The sequence below is a fragment of the Hemiscyllium ocellatum genome, chromosome 44, assembly GCF_020745735.1.
Source record: "Hemiscyllium ocellatum isolate sHemOce1 chromosome 44, sHemOce1.pat.X.cur, whole genome shotgun sequence".
In the NCBI taxonomy this organism is placed as follows: Eukaryota; Metazoa; Chordata; class Chondrichthyes; order Orectolobiformes; family Hemiscylliidae; genus Hemiscyllium; species Hemiscyllium ocellatum.
This window is the reverse complement of record NC_083444.1, coordinates 21,775,546-21,795,477: the sequence shown is the minus strand read 5'-3', so window position 1 is coordinate 21,795,477 and position 19,932 is coordinate 21,775,546. Positions and strand designations below refer to the sequence as shown.

Genomic DNA, 19,932 nt, shown 5'->3' with positions numbered 1-19,932 from the left:
CAAGATCGGAGACGGTTACAGACAGTGGTGAACTCGGCCCAGACAAACACAAAGGCCAACCTCCCGTCTATAGAATCCATCAACCAGGCCCACTGTCAAGGAAAGGCCGCCAGCATTCTCAAAGATCCATCCCACCCTGTCAATGTTTTTCTACAACTCTACCATCGGGGAGAAGGTACAGAAGCCTGAACACACGCACCACAGTTTCGAAACAGTTTCTACCCTACTGTTGTTAGAATACTGAATGGACTCTCATACTCTTAACATTCGCCTGTATCTGTGTTTATGTTTTGGCCGCTGTTGACCTATTATTTACTTATCTATGCTACTTAACTCTGTGACCTGTCTATATTGCTCACAAGACAAAGCTTTTCACTGTGCCTTGGTACACATGACGATAAATTCAATTCAATTCAATTCCTGCAGACTTCATTAACCGAAGCGTGACCCCCCATATGCTGTAGCCTGATATCAGTCTGGTTGTCCATGGTGGGGCAGCACGGGACATGGTAAGGCATTTCATGCAACGATGGAACTTCACCAAAGTCAGATTGCCATGGCAACAGGAAGGCCTTACGTGTTTTCTTTTGTCTGACACTGACACAGAATCTGTTTGTCAAATTTGCTCGAAATGCTGTTCACGCCCAATCCCATTTTCCCCTCAACCTGCAGAGCCTCCCAATTTCCCAGACTAACATCCTGACCCTTCCATTGAAGTCCCAGCAGGCTCTTGACCAGCCCAGTATTGGCAACCTCCTCCCTCCCTCTCTCTGTCAGCTCTGGCCTTGTGGATGTCCCCCTCCCTCCCAACGCTCCCATTGGTGGCTGTGCCTTCAGCTGACTAGGCCCTGAGCTCTGATATTCCCTCCTGAAACCTCTGCACCTCGCTGACTGTTCAATATCATGAGCTGGACGCAGTAGGTACTTGGAAAAAGAATAAGAATGGGAGGGGCAGAGATTGAAAGAGATGTGCAAATGAAACAGCGGTGATGTGAGAGAAAACGTTCTCACCCAACGGGTAAAGAACAGCAGAGCCCAGGAACGGGCCTGTTGGCCCAGTGAGCCTCCCCTATAACACTTGAGGCCTTTCTAACCTTTTGCTGTACAACGTCCTTTCCCTCTATTCCCTGCCGAATAATATATTTGTCAAGGTGCCTCTGAAACATTTATTATTGTATCTGCTTCTGCTACCCCCTCTGGCACTTACCATCCTCTGTGTGAAATAAAACCTGCTCTCACATCTCCTTTAAACTTACCCCCGTTTTATCTTAAACCTACGTCCCCTCGTAACTGGCATTTCTATCCTGGGGAAAAACACTCCAGCTTCCCATTCTATCCATTATTTCTGTAAATTTCCATCATGCCGTCCCTCATCCTTCGATGTTCAAGTGAGAACAGATCACATTTGCCAGTCTCTCTCCGTAGCTAACACCCTCCAAACCAAGCAATATCCTGGCATACCGTTTCTGAACCCTCTCCAGAGACTCCACATCCTTCTGATAGTGTGGCGACCAGAACTGGACACAATATTCCAAATGTGGCTGAACAACAGCTGCGATATGAGTTACCAATTTTTAAACTCTACCCTGACCGATCAAGGCAAGCGTGCCATCTGCCTTCTCCATTTGCGTTGCCATTTTCATGGAACTCTGGACCTGTACGCCTAGTTCCCTCTGTATGTTGATTCTACTCCGAGTTCTGCCATTTACTGTGTACATCCCGACTACATTAGAGCTCCCAAAATGCATCATTTTACATTTGTCCAGATTAAACTTGCTTTGGGGTGGCATGGTGCTTCAGTGGTTAGCACTGCTGCCTCACAGCACCAGGGTCCCTGGTTCGATTCCAGCCTTGGGCCACTGTCATGTGGAGTTTGCACATTCTCCCCGTATCTGTGTGGGTTTCCTCTGGGTGCTCCAGTTTCCTCCCACAGCCCAAAGATATGCAGGTTAGGGTGAATTGGCCGTGCTAAATTACCCATAGTGTGAGGTGCATTAGTCAGAGGGAAATGGGTCTGGGTAGGTTACTCGTTGGAGGATCAGTGTGGACTTGTTGGGCTGAAGGGTCTGTTTCCACACTGTAGGGAATCTAATCCAAACTCCATCTGCCACTTCTCTGCCCTAGCCTCCAGCTTATTTAGATCCTGTTGAATCCTCTGACAATCCTCCTCGCTATCTACAGCTCCCCCCAATCTTTGTGTCATCCACAAGCTTTCTAATCAGGCCACCTACATTCCCCTCCAAATCATTGACATATATTACAGACAACAGGAGTCCCAGCACTGATCCCTGCAGAACACCGTCAATCACAGATCTTCAATCAGAGAAGTTCCCTTCCACCGCTACACTCTGTTTTCTATGGCTAAGCCATATCCGCAACTTTACGGGCATTTAAATGATCATTGGATAAACAGATGGATGATAATGGAATAGTGTAGGTTAGATGGGCTTCAGATTGGTTTCACAGGTCAGCACAACATTGAGGGCTGAAGGGCCTGTCCTGTGCTGTAATGATCTATGTTCTATCTCCCCAGTGCGTTGTGGATCCCATGTGACTTCACCTTCTGTGACAGCCTGACATGGAGGACATTGTCAAAGGGCCTGCTAACATTGATGTAGACACCATCAGCCACCCTGTCCTCATCAACCATCTTCCTCACTTCCTCAAAACAACCCAACACGTTTGTGAAACACAATCCTCCCCACACAAAGCCTGTCGCTAATAAGTCCATACTTTTCAACTGTGAGGAAATCCCATCCCTAAGAATATTCACCAATAATTTCCCTACCATTGATGGAAGATTCACTTGCCTGTAATTTCCCAGATTATCCCTGCTGTCTTTCTTAAACAGCATTGGCTATTCTCCAGGCACCTCTCCTGTGACTGAAGAGGATACAAAGATTTCATACAGGGCCCCAGCAAGTTCCTCACCTGCCTCCCTCTGCATTCTGGGATAGATCTCATCAGGTCTGCCTTAATGCTTTTCAAAACACCCAACACCACCACCATTTTTATATTGACCTATCCTAGAAAAACAACAAAATCCTCTCTAGCTTCATTGTTCATCATAACCTGCCCTTTGGTGACAACCGATGCAGTGTATTTGTTAAGGATTCACCCATTTCTGGCTCCATGCTTACATTTCCTCTTTTATCCTTGAATGGACTTACCCCTTCCAGAACTACTCTCTGGCTCCTTATATATGGATAAGACACTTTGGGATTTTCCTTAATCCTGTTTGCTAACGGCACGTCATGCGCCCTTTATTCCTCCGAATTCCTTGTTTGAGTCCTTCCTGCTATCCTTGCATTTTTCGAGGACTCTGTCTCTCTTTAGTTTGTGTATACTCCCCTTTTTCTATTGGACTCAGCTCTCAAATTCTCTTGTCATCCAAGGTTCCCAAATCTCGCCAGTCTTATCCTCCATTTTCACAGGAACATGTTGGTCCTCAACTCTAATTGACTGACCTTTGAAAGATTCCTACATGCCAGATGGGGATGATTTCCCCTCAAAAAGCTGCCCCAATCTACATTCCCCAGTTCCTGACAATATTGTGTTCATTAGCCATCCCCTAATTTAATACTTTCACCCAAGGACTACTCTTATCCTTATCCATAAATAACTTAAAACTTACAAAATTATGGTCACTGATCCTGAAATGTGCCCCTAATGACACTTCAACCACCTGGCTGGACTCATTCCCCAATACCAGCTCTCATATGTCCCCTTCCCGAGTTGGACTATTCACATATTATTTCAAAAAAAACATCCTGGACACCCCGAACAACCTAATCCCCATCCAAGCCCCGAGCGCTAAAGGAGTCCCAGTCATAATACAGGAAGCTAAAATCACCCTCCAGAAAAGCCTGCGGTTTTCACATTTTCCATAATCTACCCACCTATCTATTTCTCTATCTCCTGCTGGCTGTTGGGAAGCCTGTAGTACAATCCCATCAAAGTGATTGCATCCTTCCTGTCCCTGAGCTCTACCCATAAGGCCTTGCTGGATGAGCCCTCCAAGATGTCCTCCCTCCATATGGCTGTAATATTCTCTCTTATCAGAATGCAACTCCCCTCTCTCTTTTATATCTCTATCACACCTGAAACATTGATATCCCAGAACGCTAAGCTGGCCAGTCTTGTACCTTTCTCACCAAAGACTCTCAAAGCTACCACATCATAGTTACACGTATTTTTTTTAGATTAGACTTAGTGTGGAAAAAGGCCCTTCGGCCCAACAAGTCCACACCGACCCGCCGAAGCGAAACGCACCCATACCCCTACATTTACCCCTTACCTAACACTACGGGCAATTTAGCATGGCCAATTCACCTAACCTGCACATCTTTGGACTGTGGGAGGAAACCGGAGCACCCGGAGAAAACCCACGCTGACACGGGGAGAACATGCAAACTCCACACAGTCAGTCGCCTGGGTCTCAGGCACTGTGAGGCAGCAATGCTAACCACTGTGCCACCGTGCCGCCCAATTTATCCAAGATCCAAGTTCATTCTCATTACCCATCCTACTCCTCACATGAAAACAAATACACCTCAGAGCGCCAGTCCTTCAGTACGTTCTCCCTGTCTCATAGCTTTTGTCTTAGACTCCTCCTTGGTCATTTTACTTGCTGAGCCACTGTTCTGGTTCCAGCCCCCTGAACACACTTGTTTAAACACGCCCAAGTGGCACGAGCAAGCCTCCCTGTCAGAATATCGGTGCCCCTCTAGTTTAGGTACAAACATCCTTTTGTGCCCCACCTGCTCTGGATGATCTCCCAATGATCCACACACCTGAAACCCCCCCCTCCCCACATCAGCCCTTTCGCCATCTATGTGACTATACTGTCTTCCTATTCCTAGCCTCACTGACATGTGGCATAGGAAGCAATCCAGAGATTATACCCTCAAGGTCCTGCTTTTCAACTTCCTGAACTCCCTTTGCAGGACCTCCTCTCTCTTTCTGCCATGGTCATTAGGACCAAAACGGATCTCAACCTTTGCTGCTGAAATATGCAGAATATCCTGTGTCTGCTCAGAGATATCCTTGATCCTGGCATCAGGGAGGCAACACACCATTCCAGGGAATCACTTGTAGCCATAGAGACACCAATCTGTGCCCCATCTACAGACTCCCCTCTCAGTATCACTCACCTCCCACTAAGTGCTATCACACTTATGTGAATCTGTAATTCACTCTCTCTCTCCTCCTTCAAGACGTTCCTTGAATCCTTCTTCCTTGAGTTTTTGGTCACTTCTCTCACACAACCTCATGCTGATAAAATGAGGCTTGATATTTGATGTTTCTCATGTTGGCCAAAGGGCTGAGGAGTGGCAAATGGATTTAATTTAGATAAACGTGAGGTGCTGCATTTTGGAAAGGCAGGATTTTTATACACTTAATGGTAAGGTCCTAGGGCATGTTGCTGAACAAAGAGACCTTGGAGTGCAGGTTCATAGCTCCTTGAAAGCGGTTTTCTCAGGTAGATAGGATAGTGAAGAAGGCATCCAGTCTGCTTTCCTTTATTGGTCAGAGCACTGAGTACAGGAATTGGGAGGTCATGTTGGTTCGGAAACTTGGAATATTGTGTGCAATTCTGGTCTCCTTACTATCGGGAAGATGTTGTGAAACTTAAAAGGATACAGAAAAAATTTACAAGTACGTTGCCAGGGTTGGAGGATTTGCGCTATAAGGAGAGGCTGAATAGGCTTGGGCTCTTTTCCCTGGAGCCTCAGAGGCTGAGGGGTGAGGTGACCTTGTAGAGTTTTCCAAAATCATGAGGAGCACAGATAGACTAAATAGACCAGGCCTTTTCCCTGGGTTCAGAGAGTCCAGAACTAGAGGGCATAAGTTTAGGGTGAGAGGGGAAAGATTTAAAAGGGACCTAAGGGGGCAACTTTTTCATGCAGAGGGTGGTGTGTGTATGGAATGAGCTGCCAGACGAAGTCATGGAGGCTAGTACAATTATAGCATTTAAAAGGCATCTGGATGGGTATAAGAATAGGAAAGGTTTAAAGGGATATGGGCCAAGTGGTGGTAAATGGGACTAGATTAGGTTAGGATATCTGGTTGGCATGGGTGAGTTGGACTGAAGGATCTGTTTCTGTGCTGTACATCTCTATGACTGTCTGCACATTAATGATTTGGATACAAATGTATGTGGATTGTTCAGTAAGTTTGGAGATGACATACAAGTTGGTGGTGTGGTGTATAGTGTGAAACGTACAGATTTAGGCTACAGATGGACAGTTCAATGGCAGCTGGGGTTTAATCCTGCAAATAGAGTAGATTCAAATTGGGAGGACTAATGAGGTAAGGGAGCACAGTAAAACCCCAGAAAGTACAGAGGGGCCTTAATGGGCATGACCACAAATTCTTGAAAACAGTGGGACAGGTCGATTAAGCTGATTAAGAAGGTATCTGGGATACTTGCCTTTATTTGTCAAGGTAGTGAATACAAGAGTAGGGAGCTGTATCTAACTTTAATTAGGGTACAGATGGAGCACTGTGTGCAGTTCTGGTCGCCGTATAACAGGAAGGATGTGGCTGTATTGGAGACGGTGAAGAGAAGGTTCACCAGGATGTTGCCTGGGATGGAACATTTCAGCGATGGAAGAGGAACTGGGTGGGCTCAGTTAACTTCCTCGGAGCAGAGGGGGCTGAGAGAGGAACTGGTAGAGGCGTATAAAATTATAACAGGCACAGATAGAATTAGACTTTTCCCAGAGGAGCCAGTTACCTGGGAATGCTGATTTAAGGTGAAAGGCAAGAGGTTTTGAGAGAATTTAAGGACAATTTATTTTATCAGGATGGTAGTGGGTAAGTGGAAATCTCTGAGGTATCCAAAGCATTCAGATGAGCAATTGAAACACCATAGTGGACAAGGTTACAGACCAAATGTTGGGAAATGGGATTGGGGTAGATAGGCACATGTTGACTAGCATGGACGCAATGGGTAGAAGGGCCTCTTCTAGGCTGCAGTGCTTAATGACTGTGTTTTCCATGGAGAAAGAAGAACAACCCGGCATCACTGAGGAACGGGAATCCTTTATCCATTTGTGGGAAGCTTGATGAGCCCCTTTCTCACGGATCATGGTGACAATCCCAGATAATGGACCAGCTGCAGGAGACTCCCGTTCCCTGTCAGTCTGGCACAGGTTCAGCCTGCTTCGGTTAATGCAGTGGATAATACGTCGGAAGGAATTGTGGGAAATGTTGCAAACCAGATATTGTTTTCATTTTTCAGACCGTGAAGCCAAAGTACAAACCTTCCTGCTTCCCTTACCTGCTGCCGAAATCTCACACCACAGCCAACAATCTTCCATTCCTCATCCCGGGCTGAGTCCCAGCTAATGTTCAGGTGAATAGCTCAAACAGGAAGTGTCCTTGGAGCATATCCCCTGCTCCTGTCTGTCTGTGTAACTGAGGTGCAACCCATTGTTCCTGAAGCTTCTCATCACTCGCTCATCTGGATACAATGCAAGAGTGCCAAATTCCAAAGTACGTTCTTCCCACAGGAAGGAAGGGAATGTGGCAGATTGATTCTGATTGGCTGAGGCACTGCCATGGAGAAAGCAAAGGGGCATGATAGGCTCCTGGATAATTCAAAATGGCACAAGGCCTTGGGTATATTTCTTGTGTGCGCAGAGGATGGGACCCTCTAGGTAAGGGCCAGTGGTCCATAAGCTGAACTTTGTGCTTTTTTTGACACTGTCCAGGAGGGTGTGGGAGATGTTGATTTCTCCATGATAATGCCAGCACCAATCAGAGTTGACTCATCAGCCAATTAGCATTCTTTCTTCCTGTAGGATAAATTGCTGTGACGGTTTGAAATTTGACTACAGTCAACAGCTTGAGACAACATCGGGGCAACAAGGTGTCTCAGTGGTTGGCACTGCTGCCTCACTGCACCAGGGACCATGTTCTTGGGGGGGCTGTTTGTGTGGAGTTTGTGTGTTCTGCTCATTTCCGTCAGGTACTCCAGTTCCCTCCAACAATTCCCACAGGAAGGTTATCAGAAATTACTGCAGGACCTTGATCAACTGCGGAAGTGGGCTGAGAAATGGCAAATGGAGTCTAATATAGATAAGTGTGAGGTCTTGCATTTTGGAAAGTCAAATCAAGGTCGGAGTGGAGGCCCAGGTAGACAGGGCAGGGAAGGGAGCTTTAGGCACACTGGCCTTCATCAGTCAGGGCATTGAGTATAGACGTTGGGAAGTTATGTTGCAGTTATAAAGGACGTTGGTGAGGCTGCACTTGGAGTACTGTGTTCAGGTTTGGTCACCTTGCTACTGGAAAGATGTTATCAAACTGGACAGTGTGCAGGGGAGGTTTACAAGGATGTTGCCTGGTTTGAAGGGACTGAGTTAGAGGGAGAGGTTGGACAAGCGAGGACTTTTTTCTTTTAGAGCGTAGGAGACTGAGGGAGGATGTTATAAAGCTGTATAAGATCATGGGAGGTATAGATAGGGTGAACACACTCAGTCTTTTTCTCAGGGTTGGGGAATTGAGGACTAGAGGGCATCAGTGTAAGGTGAGAGGGAAAAAAAGGGAACCTGAGGGGCAACATTTTTACCCAGAGGGTGATACGCATATGGAATTAGATGCCAGCAGAAGTGGTTAGGGCAGGTGCATTAACAATATTTAAAAGGCATTTGGACAAATACATGGATAGGAAAGGATTAGAAGGATATGGAGAAAGAGAGGACTGCAGCTGCTGGAGATCAGAGCTGAATATGTGTTGCTGGAAAAGTGCAGCAGGTCAGGCAGCATCCAAGGAGCAGGAGAATCGACGTTTCAAGCATGAGCCCTTCTTCAGGAAAGGATATGGGTCCAGTGCAGGGTAATAGGGTTAGGGTGGATGGACATTTTGGTCGGCCTGGACCAGTTTGGGCCAAAGGGCCTGTTCTCCATGCTGGAGGACTCTTGGACTCTAATTCAAAATGTGCACGGTAGGTGGATTGACCATGCTCAATTATCCTGTTAGTGTCAAGGGATGTGCAGGTTAAGTGGACTGGCCATGGTAAATGTGGGGTTAAGGGGATACAGTAGGGGGCTAAGTCTGGATATGGTGCTGGCCGGAGGATTTGTGTTGGCTCTCTTTCCACCCTGTAGGAATTCTATGAACTTTCTGTGATCTCCTGTGTGACCAGGTGGCTGCTCCTGTTTGTTTAAGGTGTTGACAGAGTCTGTACTGGTGTAGTAGCAGCCGATCAGGATGGGAAAAAGGAGATCCAAAAGGCTTTAATTGTTACCAGTAGGAGTGTCCAGTACCAAGGTACTATCTCAGAACGCAGAGGCGCCAATTTAAAGTTGGGATAAGGAAGCATTGCTTCTCTGAGTGTTGTGATTCTATGAATTCTTGACCACGGAGGGCTCTCAAGGCTGGGTCACTCAGTCCTTTCGAGATTGAGATTGGCAGGTTTTTAGTCAGTCAGCGAATCAGGAGTTCTGGGGAAAAGGAAGGCAAGTGGAGTTGAGGATGATCAGGTCAGCCATTGTCTCATCGAATGGCAAAGTCAACTCGATGGGCCAAATGGCCTGTAGCTGCTCCTGTATCTTATCACTGTCTTAAATCTGGTGCACCCTCTCAGGTGGGTGGATGGGTCATTCGGAGGAAGTGCTGGTGTCTTCTCTAACAGCGGGGGTGAGGGTGGGGGTTGCAGACCTGAAACGTGGATGGTAAGGCCATCGAAATCGAGTGGTTAAACAGACACCTTGGAGCTTGTTCAGGAACCTCGTGTGGGAGCACTGCTGAGCTCCCCAGGAATGGGGGAGATTACAAAAGCAGGGTCTGTTCACAGCAAAGTGTCAGCTCGCGGTACAGGAGTGTAGGTTAGGTATATTAGTCAAGGAGAAATGTAGCGCAGGAGGGTAGGGGAATGGGTCGGTGTGAACTTGTGGGGCTGAATGGCCTGTTTCCACACTGTAGAGGTTCTATGATCTCCCACTGTTCGTGTACCACGTCCCACAAACTGCTTGGTGTGAGTCTGTTTTATTGTGTTTGACCCCCTGCTCTCTCGTTTTGTTTCTAGAATCAGTTCTTCATCACCTGATCTAATGATCGCAGTGTCTACAAAAAGATTGGAGATTAGATTACTTTTGATTAGATTACTTACAGTGCGGAAACAGGCCCTTCGGCCCAACAAGTCCACACTGACCCGCCGAAGCACAACCCACTCAGATCCCTACATTTACCCCTTCACCTAACACTACGGGCAATTTAGCACGGCCAATTCACCTGACCTGCACATCTTTGGACTGTGGAATGAAACCGGAGCACCCGAAGGTAACTCACGCAGAGACGGGGAGAATGTACAAACTCCACACAGACAGTTGCCTGAGGCAGGAATTGAACCCGGGTCCCTGGTGCTGTGAGGCAGCAGTGTTATCATGGAGCAAACTCTCAAAGCCCACAGGTGAGGTACCATCTGAAAATGCCCAGTCCCACTCCCATGTGGGATTCCCAACATCCAGTATGGTTTCCCTCAGGAATAATGTCATAGGGAAAGTTGTGACAGTCCCAGAGGGCTCTGGGATTGCTCTCCTGATTGAGAGAGATGACTGAAGGGGGTTTGACTGTGAGGGTCACCATGCCTCGGGCTAGGGGGGGAGAGGTGGAAGGAGAGTCCTTTGTGGTAACCTGAGCTGGTGTGGGAATTGAACCCACGCTGTTTGCTCACTCTGTATCTCAGGTCAGTGATTCAGAATGAGAGCTCACTGAGGGGGGAAGCTGTAACTTTCTACGGGTCAGGTTTTATATTGTCGCTACTTTCTCGCCTCACCCCAAACCCTATCAATTACCTTCTCCAGCCCCTACACCCTTTCCCTATCTCAGAAACCTCCTCCAGCCCCTACACCCCCTCCCTATCTCTGTAACACCATCCAGCCGCTAAACCCCCCCCCATCTTTGTAGCCCCTCCAGCCCCTACACCCCCTCCCTATCTCTGGAACCCTCTCCAGCCCCTACAGCCCCTTCCTATCTCTGTAACTTCCTCCAAGCCCTACACCCCCTTCCTATTTCTGTAATCTCTTCCAGCCCCTAAACCTCCTCACTATCACTGTAACCCTTCCAACCCCTACACCCCCTCCTTATTTCTGTAATGCCAACAGCCCCTACACCCCCTCCCGATCTCTGTAACCTCCTCAAGCCCCTACACCGCCTCCCTGTCTCTGTAATCTACTCTAGCCCCTACATTCCCTCCCTATCTCTGAAACCTCCTCCAGCCCCTACACCCGTCCCTATCTGTGTATCCCCCTCCAGCCCCTACACCCTCCCTATCTCTGTAACCTCCTCCAACCCCCTACACACCATTCCTATCTCTGTAACCCCTTCAGCCCCTAACCCCCTTCCTATCTCTGGAACCCTCTCTAGCCCCTACAGCCCCTCCCTATCTCTGTAACCTCCTCGAGCCCCTACACCCCCTCCCTAACTCTGAAACCCCCTCCACCCCCTACATTCCCCATCTCTATAACCCCCTGTCAACTCCCTATCTGTGAAACCTCCTCCAGCCCCCACACCCCCTCCCTATCTCTGTAACCTCCTCCTGCCGCTACACCCCATCCTCTCTCTCTCTGTCACCTCCTCCAACCCCTACACTCCCTCCCTATCTCTGTAACCTCCTCCAGCCCCAATACCCCATCCTATCTCTGTCACCTCCTCCAGCCCTGACAACTCCTCCCTATCTCTGTCACCTCCTTCTGCCCCCACACCCCCTCCCTACCTCTGTTACGTCCTCCGGCCCCTACACCCCCTCCCTATCTCTGTAACCTCCTCTAGCCCCTACACCCCTTCCCTGTCTCTGAACCCCCTCCAGCCCCTACATCCCCCATCTCTGTAACCCCTGTTAACCCCTCCCTATCTATGTCACCTCCTCCAGCCCTCGACACTGCCTCCCTATCTATGTCACCTCCTCCAGCCCCCACACCCCCTCCCTATCTCTGTAACCTCCTCCAGCCGATATAACCCATCCTATCTCTGTCACCTCCTCCAGGCGCTACACCCCCTCCCTATCTCTGTAACCTCCTCCTGCCCCTACACCCCCTCCCTACCTCTGTTACGTCCTCCGGCCCCAATACCCACTCCCTATCACAGTAACCGCCTCCAGACACTCCACCCCATCCCCATCTCTGTAACCCCCTCCAGCCTCTCACCTCTCCCTATCTTTGTAACCTCCTCCTGCCCACTACACGCCTCCCTATCTCTGTAATCCCCTCCAGTCCCAACATCCCTCCCTACATGTCACCTCCTCCAGCCCCCAAACCCTTCCCTATCTCTGTAACCTCCTCCAGTCCCTACACCCCCTCCGTATCTCTGTCACCTCCTCCAGCCCCGACACCCCCTCCCTATCTCTGTCAGCTCCTTTTGCCCCCACATCCACTCCCGGCCTCTGGTACGTCCTCCGGCCCGTACACCCACTCCTTATCTCTGTAACCTCCTCCAGCCCCAATACCCCATCCTATCTCTGTCACCTCCTCCAGCCCTGACAACTCCTCCCTATCTCTGTCACCTCCTTCTGCCCCCACACCCCCTCCCTACCTCTGTTACGTCCTCCGGCCCCTACACCCACTCCCTATCTCTGTAACCTCCTCCAGACACTCCACCCCATCCCCATCTCTGTAACCCCCTCCAGCCCCTCACCACTCCCTACCTCTGTAACCTCCTCCAGCCCACTACACTCCTCCCTATCTCTGTAATCCCCTCCAGTCCCAACATCCCTCCCTATATGTCATCTCCTCCAGCCCTACACCCCCTTCCTATCTCTGTCATCTCCTCCAGCCCATACACACCCTCCCTATCTCTGTAACCTCCTCCAGCCCCTACACCCCCTCCTTATCTCTGTAACCTCCTCCAGCACCAACATCCCCTCCCTAAATCTGTAACCCCCTTCAGCCCCTACACCCCTCCATATCTCTGTAACCCTCTTCAGCCCCTACACTCCCTTCCTATCTCTGTAAAACCTTCAGCCCCTATGCCCCATCCCTATCTCTGTAACCCCCTTCAGCCTCTACACTCCCTCCCTATCTCTGTAACCCCCTCCAGGCCTTACATCCCTCCCTATCTCTGGGATTGCCTCCAGCCCCTACATTCCCTCCCTATCTCTGAAACCTCCTCAAACCCCTCCACGCCCTCCCTATCTGTGTATCCCCCTCCAGCCCGTACACCCCCCCATCTCTGTAACCTCCTCCAGCCCCCTACACACCATCCCTATCTCTGTAAGCCTCTCCAGCCCCGATATACGCTCCCTATCTCTGTCACCCCCTGCAGCCCCTACACCCCTCCCTATCTCTGTAACCCCTTCAGACTCTAACACCCTCCCTATCTCAGTAACCCCCTGCAGCCCCGATATCTGCTCCCTATCTCTGTAATCTCCTCCAGACCAGACACCCCCTCCATATCACTGTAACCACCTCCAGCCCCCACATTCCCTCCCTATTTCTGAAGCCTCCTCCAGCCCCTCCACACCCTCCCTATCTGTGTATCCCCCTCCAGTCCCTACACCCTCCCAATCTCTGTAACCTCCTCCAGCCCCCTACACAGCATCTCTATCTCTGTAACCTCCTCCAGCCCCCTACACAGCATCCCTATCTCTGTAAGCCTCTCCAGCCCCTACACCTTCCCTATCTCTGTAACCTCCTCCCGCCCCTACACCCCCTCCATATCATTGTAACCTCCACCAGCCCCTTACATCCCCTCCCTATCTCTGTAACCACCTCGAGCCCCTACACCCCCTCCCTATCTCTGTAACCTCCTCTAGCCCCTACACCCCTTCCCTGTCTCTGAACCCCCTCCAGCCCCTACATCCCCCATCTCTGTAACCCCTGTTAACCCCTCCCTATCTATGTCACCTCCTCCAGCCCCCGACACTGCCTCCCTATCTATGTCACCTCCTCCAGCCCCCACACCCCCTCCCTATCTCTGTAACCTCCTCCAGCCGATATAACCCATCCTATCTCTGTCACCTCCTCCAGGCGCTACACCCCCTCCCTATCTCTGTAACCTCCTCCTGCCCCTACACACCCTCCCTACCTCTGTTACGTCCTCCGGCCCCAATACCCACTCCCTATCACAGTAACCGCCTCCAGACACTCCACCCCATCCCCATCTCTGTAACCCCCTCCAGCCTCTCACCTCTCCCTATCTTTGTAACCTCCTCCTGCCCACTACACGCCTCCCTATCTCTGTAATCCCCTCCAGTCCCAACATCCCTCCCTACATGTCACCTCCTCCAGCCCCTACACCCCCTCCCTATCTCTGTCACCTCCTCCAGCCCCCAAACCCTTCCCTATCTCTGTAACCTCCTCCAGTCCCTACACCCCCTCCGTATCTCTGTCACCTCCTCCAGCCCCGACACCCCCTCCCTATCTCTGTCAGCTCCTTTTGCCCCCACATCCACTCCCGGCCTCTGGTACGTCCTCCGGCCCGTACACCCACTCCTTATCTCTGTAACCACCTCCAGACATTCCACCCCGTCCCCATCTCGGTAACCCCCTCCAGCCCCTCATCTCTCCCTATCTCTGTAACCTCCTCCAGCCCACTACACTCCTCCCTATCTCTGTAATCCCTTCCAGTCCCAACATCCCTCCCTACATGTCACCTCCTCCAGCCCCTACACACCCTCCCTATCTCTGTAACCTCCTCCAGCCCCTACACCCCCTCCTTATCTCTGTAACCTCCTCCAGCACCTACACCCCCTCCCTATCTGTGTCACCTCCTCCAGCCCCTACACCTCCTCCTTATCTCTGTAACCCCCTTCAGCCCCTACACCCCTCCATATCTCTGTAACCCTCTTCAGCCACTACACTCCCTTCCTACCTCTATAAAGCCTTCAGCCCCTATGCCCCCTCCCTATCTCTGTAACCCCCTTCAGCCTCTATACCCCCTCCCTATCTCTGTAACCCCCTCCAGCCCCTACATTGCCTCCCTATCTCTGTAAACCCCACCAGCCCCTACATTCCCTCCCTATCTCTGTAACCTCCTCCAGACCATCCACCCCCTCCCTACCTCTGTAACCTCCTCCAGCCCCCTACACACCCTCCCTATCTCTGTAACCCCTTCACCCCTTACACCTCCTCCCTATCTCTGTAACCTCTTCCGCCCCTACACCCCTCCCTACCTCTGTAACCCCCTTCGGCCCCTATACCCCCTCCCTGTCTCTGTAATCTCCTCTAGCCCCTACATTCCCTCCCTATCTCTGAAACCGCCTCCAGCCCCTCCACGCCCTCCCTATCTGTGTATCCCCCTCCAGCCCCTACACCCTCCCGATCTCTGTAACCTCCTCCAGTCCCCTACACACCATCCCTATTTCTGTAACCCTCTCCAGCCCCTACAGTCTCTCCCTATCTCTCTACCCTCCTCGAGCCCCTACACCCCCTCCCTATCTCTGTAACCTCCTCTATCCCCTACACCCCTCCCTGTCTCTGAAACCCCCTCCAGCCTGTACATCCCCCATCTCTAACCCCAGTTAACCCCTCCCTATCTGTGTAACCTCCTCCCAGCCCCCGACACTGCCTCCCTATCTATGTCACCTCCTCCATCCCCCACACCCCCTCCCTATCTCTGTAATGTCCTCCAGCCACTACACCCCTCTCTATTTCTGTCACCTCCTCCAGCCCCCATACCCCTCCCTATCTCTGTAACCTCCTCCAGCCCAAAAACCCCCTCCCTGTCACTGTCACCTCCTCCAGCCCCTACACCCTTCCCTATCTCTGTCACCTCCTTCTGCCCCCAAAACCCCCTCCCTACCTCTGTTACGTCCTCCGGCCCCTATACCCACTCCCTATCTCTGTAACCTTCTCCAGACACTCCACCCCATCCCCATCTTTGTAACCCCCTCCAACCCCTCACCTCTCCCTATCTCTGTAACCTCCTCCAGCCCACTACACTCCTCCCTATCTCTGAAATCCCCTCCAGTCACAACATCCCTCCCTACATGTCATCTCCTCCAGCCCCTACACCCCCTTCCTATCTCTGTCACCTCCTCCTGCTGCTACACCCTATTCTCTCTGTCACCTACTCCAGCCCCTACACCCCCTCCCTATCTCTGTCACCTCCTCCAGCCCCTACACTCACTCCCTATCTCTGTTACGTCCTCCAGCCCCTACACCAGCTCCCTATCTCTGTTTCCCCCTCCCTACCTCTGTAACCTCCGTCAACCTCTACACCCTTCCCTATCTCTGTAACTCCCTCCAACCCCTACACCCCTCCCTATCTCTGTAACCCCTTCCAGGCCCTACATCCCTCCCTATCTCTGTAACCTCCTCCATCCCCTACTCCTCCTCCCTACCTCCATCCCCCAAAAACCTCAAATATCTCTGTAACCCCCAATTCCAGTTTCTTGAGCACCCCCCAGCTCCTCTCACTTTCCCCCCCGGCAGCCGTACATTAAGCTACGAATTTGCCAGGTTCCCTCCCTCTCTCTGTCTGCCCAACGTGCTTCTGAAATATCGCACTTTGGCTCAACCCAGCCTTAACAAGTCACATTGACAGGAGCATCGGGCAAGTCCCCTTCTTCATCCTCTCTCAGGAATGATGAGCATCAAGCTTCCCTTTCTTGGAGTTTGCTGCTTTTTGCCTGGATTGATATAAGGAAACATTTACCCCCAGCAGTGGCTACAGGCGCAGGTCAGGGTCGAGGAACACTGTGGTGAGTAATTCACTTCCTGACTCCCAAAGCCTGTCCACTCACAGCGTAAGGAGTGTGAGGGAATACTCCCCAATGGCCTGGACGAGCACAGCTCCAACAACACTCAGGAACCTCGACACCATCCAGGACAAAGCAGTCCCTGCTGGATTGACACCACATCCGCAGACATCCACTCCCCCCACCTCAAATTCCCCCCCCGACCTTAAACTCCCCCCATTTCAAACTTCCCCCACCTCAAGCTCCTCCCATCTCAAACTCCCCCCACCTCAAACTCTCCCCATCTCAAACTCCCCCCACCTCAAACTCCCCCACCTCAAACTCCCCTCCCACCTCAAACTCCCCCCATCTCAAACTCCCGCCCCACCTCAAACTCCCCCCACCTCAAACTCCCCCACCTCAAACTCCCGCCCCACCTCAAACTCCCCCATCTCAAACTCCCCCCACCTCAAACTCCCCCCACCTCAAACGCACCCCATCTCAAACTTCCGCCCCACCTCAAACTCCCCCATCTCAAGCTCCCGCCCCATCTCAAACTCCCCCCATCTCAAACTCCCCCCACCTCAAACTATCCATCCGGAATTGGAACAGTATCAATCCGGAATCAGGCAGAATCAGATCTAGAATCAGAGGAGGAGCGATAATCCTCCTTACTTCTGTGTTGACGAACCATAGGCAGTTAGTGTATCCATTAGACAGGGACCACTGATGGATCAAGGCAGGGTCCCGAGACGTTTATTAGTTGAGTGCAGGAAGGAGATTCTGATGGAGCTGCATAAATGGTTAGTTAGACCAGAGCTGTGTGCCGTTCTGGAATCCACATTGTGGGAGGGATGTAAAGACACTGGAGAAGGTTCAGAGAAGGTGGATCAGGATGTTGCCTTTGCTGGAGAGTCTCAGTTATGAAGGGAGATTGGACAGACTGGAGCAGTTTCCCTTTGGGCGGTGGAGATTGAGAAGGGACGTGATGGTAATGGAACAAACTGAGGGGCAGAGATAGGAAGAAACGTATCCCCCTGATTGGGGAAGGGGGAGATCAGTGACCAGGGGCCTAAACGTATGGTGAAGGGCAGGAGTTTTAGTGGAGAACATAAGGACGAGGAGCTGGAGCAGGCTGTCCACCCCTGCGAGCCTGTTCCATCATTTAATCATGGCTCGTCTTTGTGTGCCCTCAGCTCCACTGACCCACGTCTCACTGTATCCCGAAACTCCTCTGGTTTTCAAAACATATCGAACTTTAGCTTGAAAAGCATTTTCTGAAGTCGTGTCAACCAATTCCCTGGGCAGGGATTTCCACAGATTCATAACCCTCTGGGTGAAGAAGTTCCTTCTGAATTCAGTCCGAAACCTGCTCCCTCTAACCTTGACGCTCTGCCCTCTTGTCCTAGTCTCAGCCTCCAGTGGAAACATCCTCTCTATTTCTATCTTACATATTCCCATCATAATTTTATGTGTTTCTCTAAGATCCCCCTCATTCTACTGAATTCCAATCAATATAATCCCAATCTATCAGTCTCTCCTCATAAGCCAACCCCCTCAACTCTGGAACCAATCCCGTGAACCTCCTCCGCACCCCCTTGTAGTGCCAGGAGATCGTTTCTCAGGTAAGGAGACCCCAACTGCACACAGTACTCCAGGTGTGGCCTCACCAGCACCTTAAACAGCTGTAACATAACTTCCCTGCTTTTAGACTCAACCCCCTCAGCAATGAAGAACAAAGTTCCATTTGCCTTCTGAATTACTCTTTGTACCTGCAGACCAACCTCCTGTAGTTTGTGAGATCTGAGGAAAGAGTCTTCACCCAGAGGATGGTGGGAATGTGGAACTCAATGTCTGTGCGGGAGGTAGAGGCTGAAACACTCACAATCTTTCGGAAATATTCCGATATGGACTCGCACTCAAGGCATATGAAGCTACGGACCAAGTTATTGGAATAACAAGGTGGTTGGTGATGGATATGCTGGGTTGATGGGCCCTAGAATTCAGTCCACACCGATCCCTCCGAACTACATCCAGACCCACCCCCTCCCCCATCCCCGTATAAGCCTGCATTTCCCATGCCTGACCTGCACACCACAAGCAATTTAGCACGGCCAATCCACTAAACGTACACAGGTTTGGAGTGTGGGAGGAAACCGGAACACCCGGAGGAAACCCACACAGACACAGGGAGAATGTCCCCACAGACAGTTGCCCGAGGGTGGGACTGAACTCAGGACCCTGGTGCTGTGAGGCAGCTGTGCTAACCACTGAGCCACGAGGTCTCTTCCTGTGTTGTCGATCTCACTGACTGTATTAATGACACATAGGATAATACCATTTCCAGAGAGTGCTGTTCCCCCTGTGCTGTAGCTGCTTTATTTGGGTGGCACGGTGGCACAGTGGTTAGCACTGCTGCCTCACAGCACCACAGACCCAGATTCAATTCCTGCCTCAGGCAACTGTCTGTGTGGAGTTTGCACATTCTCCCCGTGTCTGCGTGGGTTTCCTCCGGGTGCTCTGGTTTCCTCCCACAGTCCAAAAATGTGCAGATTAGGTGAATTGGCCATGCTAAATTTCCCGTAGTGTTAGGGAAAGGGGTAAATGTAGGGGAATGTGTCTGGGTGGGTTGCTCTTTGGAGGGTTGGTGTGGACTTGTTGGGCCGAAGGGCCTGTTTCCACGCTGTAGGTAATCTAATCTAATGTAATCTATTGCACATTCTGAAATCTATCCAAATAGACGATAGGAAAAGAAAGAGGCCATTCAGCCCCTCAAACCTGTTCTGCCATTCTCTATCTTTGCTCCGTGCGAATCTTCTTTTTTATCAATGCAGCAAGCAGTTTGGATGCATAACTGTCCATTAGAGAGTGTCTGTGAGCAATGGATACAGATGACGCAAATATAAACAACAAGCAGGAGGAGGCCATTCAGCCCCTCGAGCTAGCTCCAGTACTAAATAAGGTCATCACTGCTCCGACTGTAACCTGAAATCCACCTTCCCTGCCATCCCGGATAACCTTTCACCCCCCTCAGTGTGACAAGATTCTCTCCAGCTCCACCTTAAAAATGATCAAGGACAGCTTCTATTGCCTTTTCCACAAGAGAGTTCAACAAACGCCCGACCCTCAGAAAGCAATTCTCATCTTCTCTCAGAAAACAATTCTCATCTTCATCTGAAATGGCCGTTCCCTGGTTCCAGATTGTTCTGTGTGAAGCAACGTCCTCCCCACACCTGCCTTGTCAGGACCCAACACGTTCTCAACAATTCACCTCAGGTTTTTCCAAATTCCAGAGGATACAAGCCAAGGC

General features: G+C 50.7%; 1 protein-coding gene across 4 annotated transcripts in view; it reads left to right on the top strand.

The window, feature by feature from the left end:
- The window catches only part of LOC132835296 (phospholipase D1-like), a 100,424-nt gene that overhangs the window by 2,352 nt on the left and 78,140 nt on the right, over positions 1–19,932 (top strand). For 2 of the 4 annotated variants that reach the window (XR_009647302.1, XR_009647301.1), the window contains exon 2: positions 7,247–7,360. The exons of 1 other annotated variant lie outside the window; for it this stretch is intronic. The gene's annotated coding sequence lies outside the window, so the exon portion shown is untranslated. Of the gene's footprint in view, positions 1–7,246; positions 7,361–10,395; positions 10,419–19,932 lie in introns of those variants that run through there. One more of the 4 variants, XM_060854717.1, reaches the window with a different exon arrangement.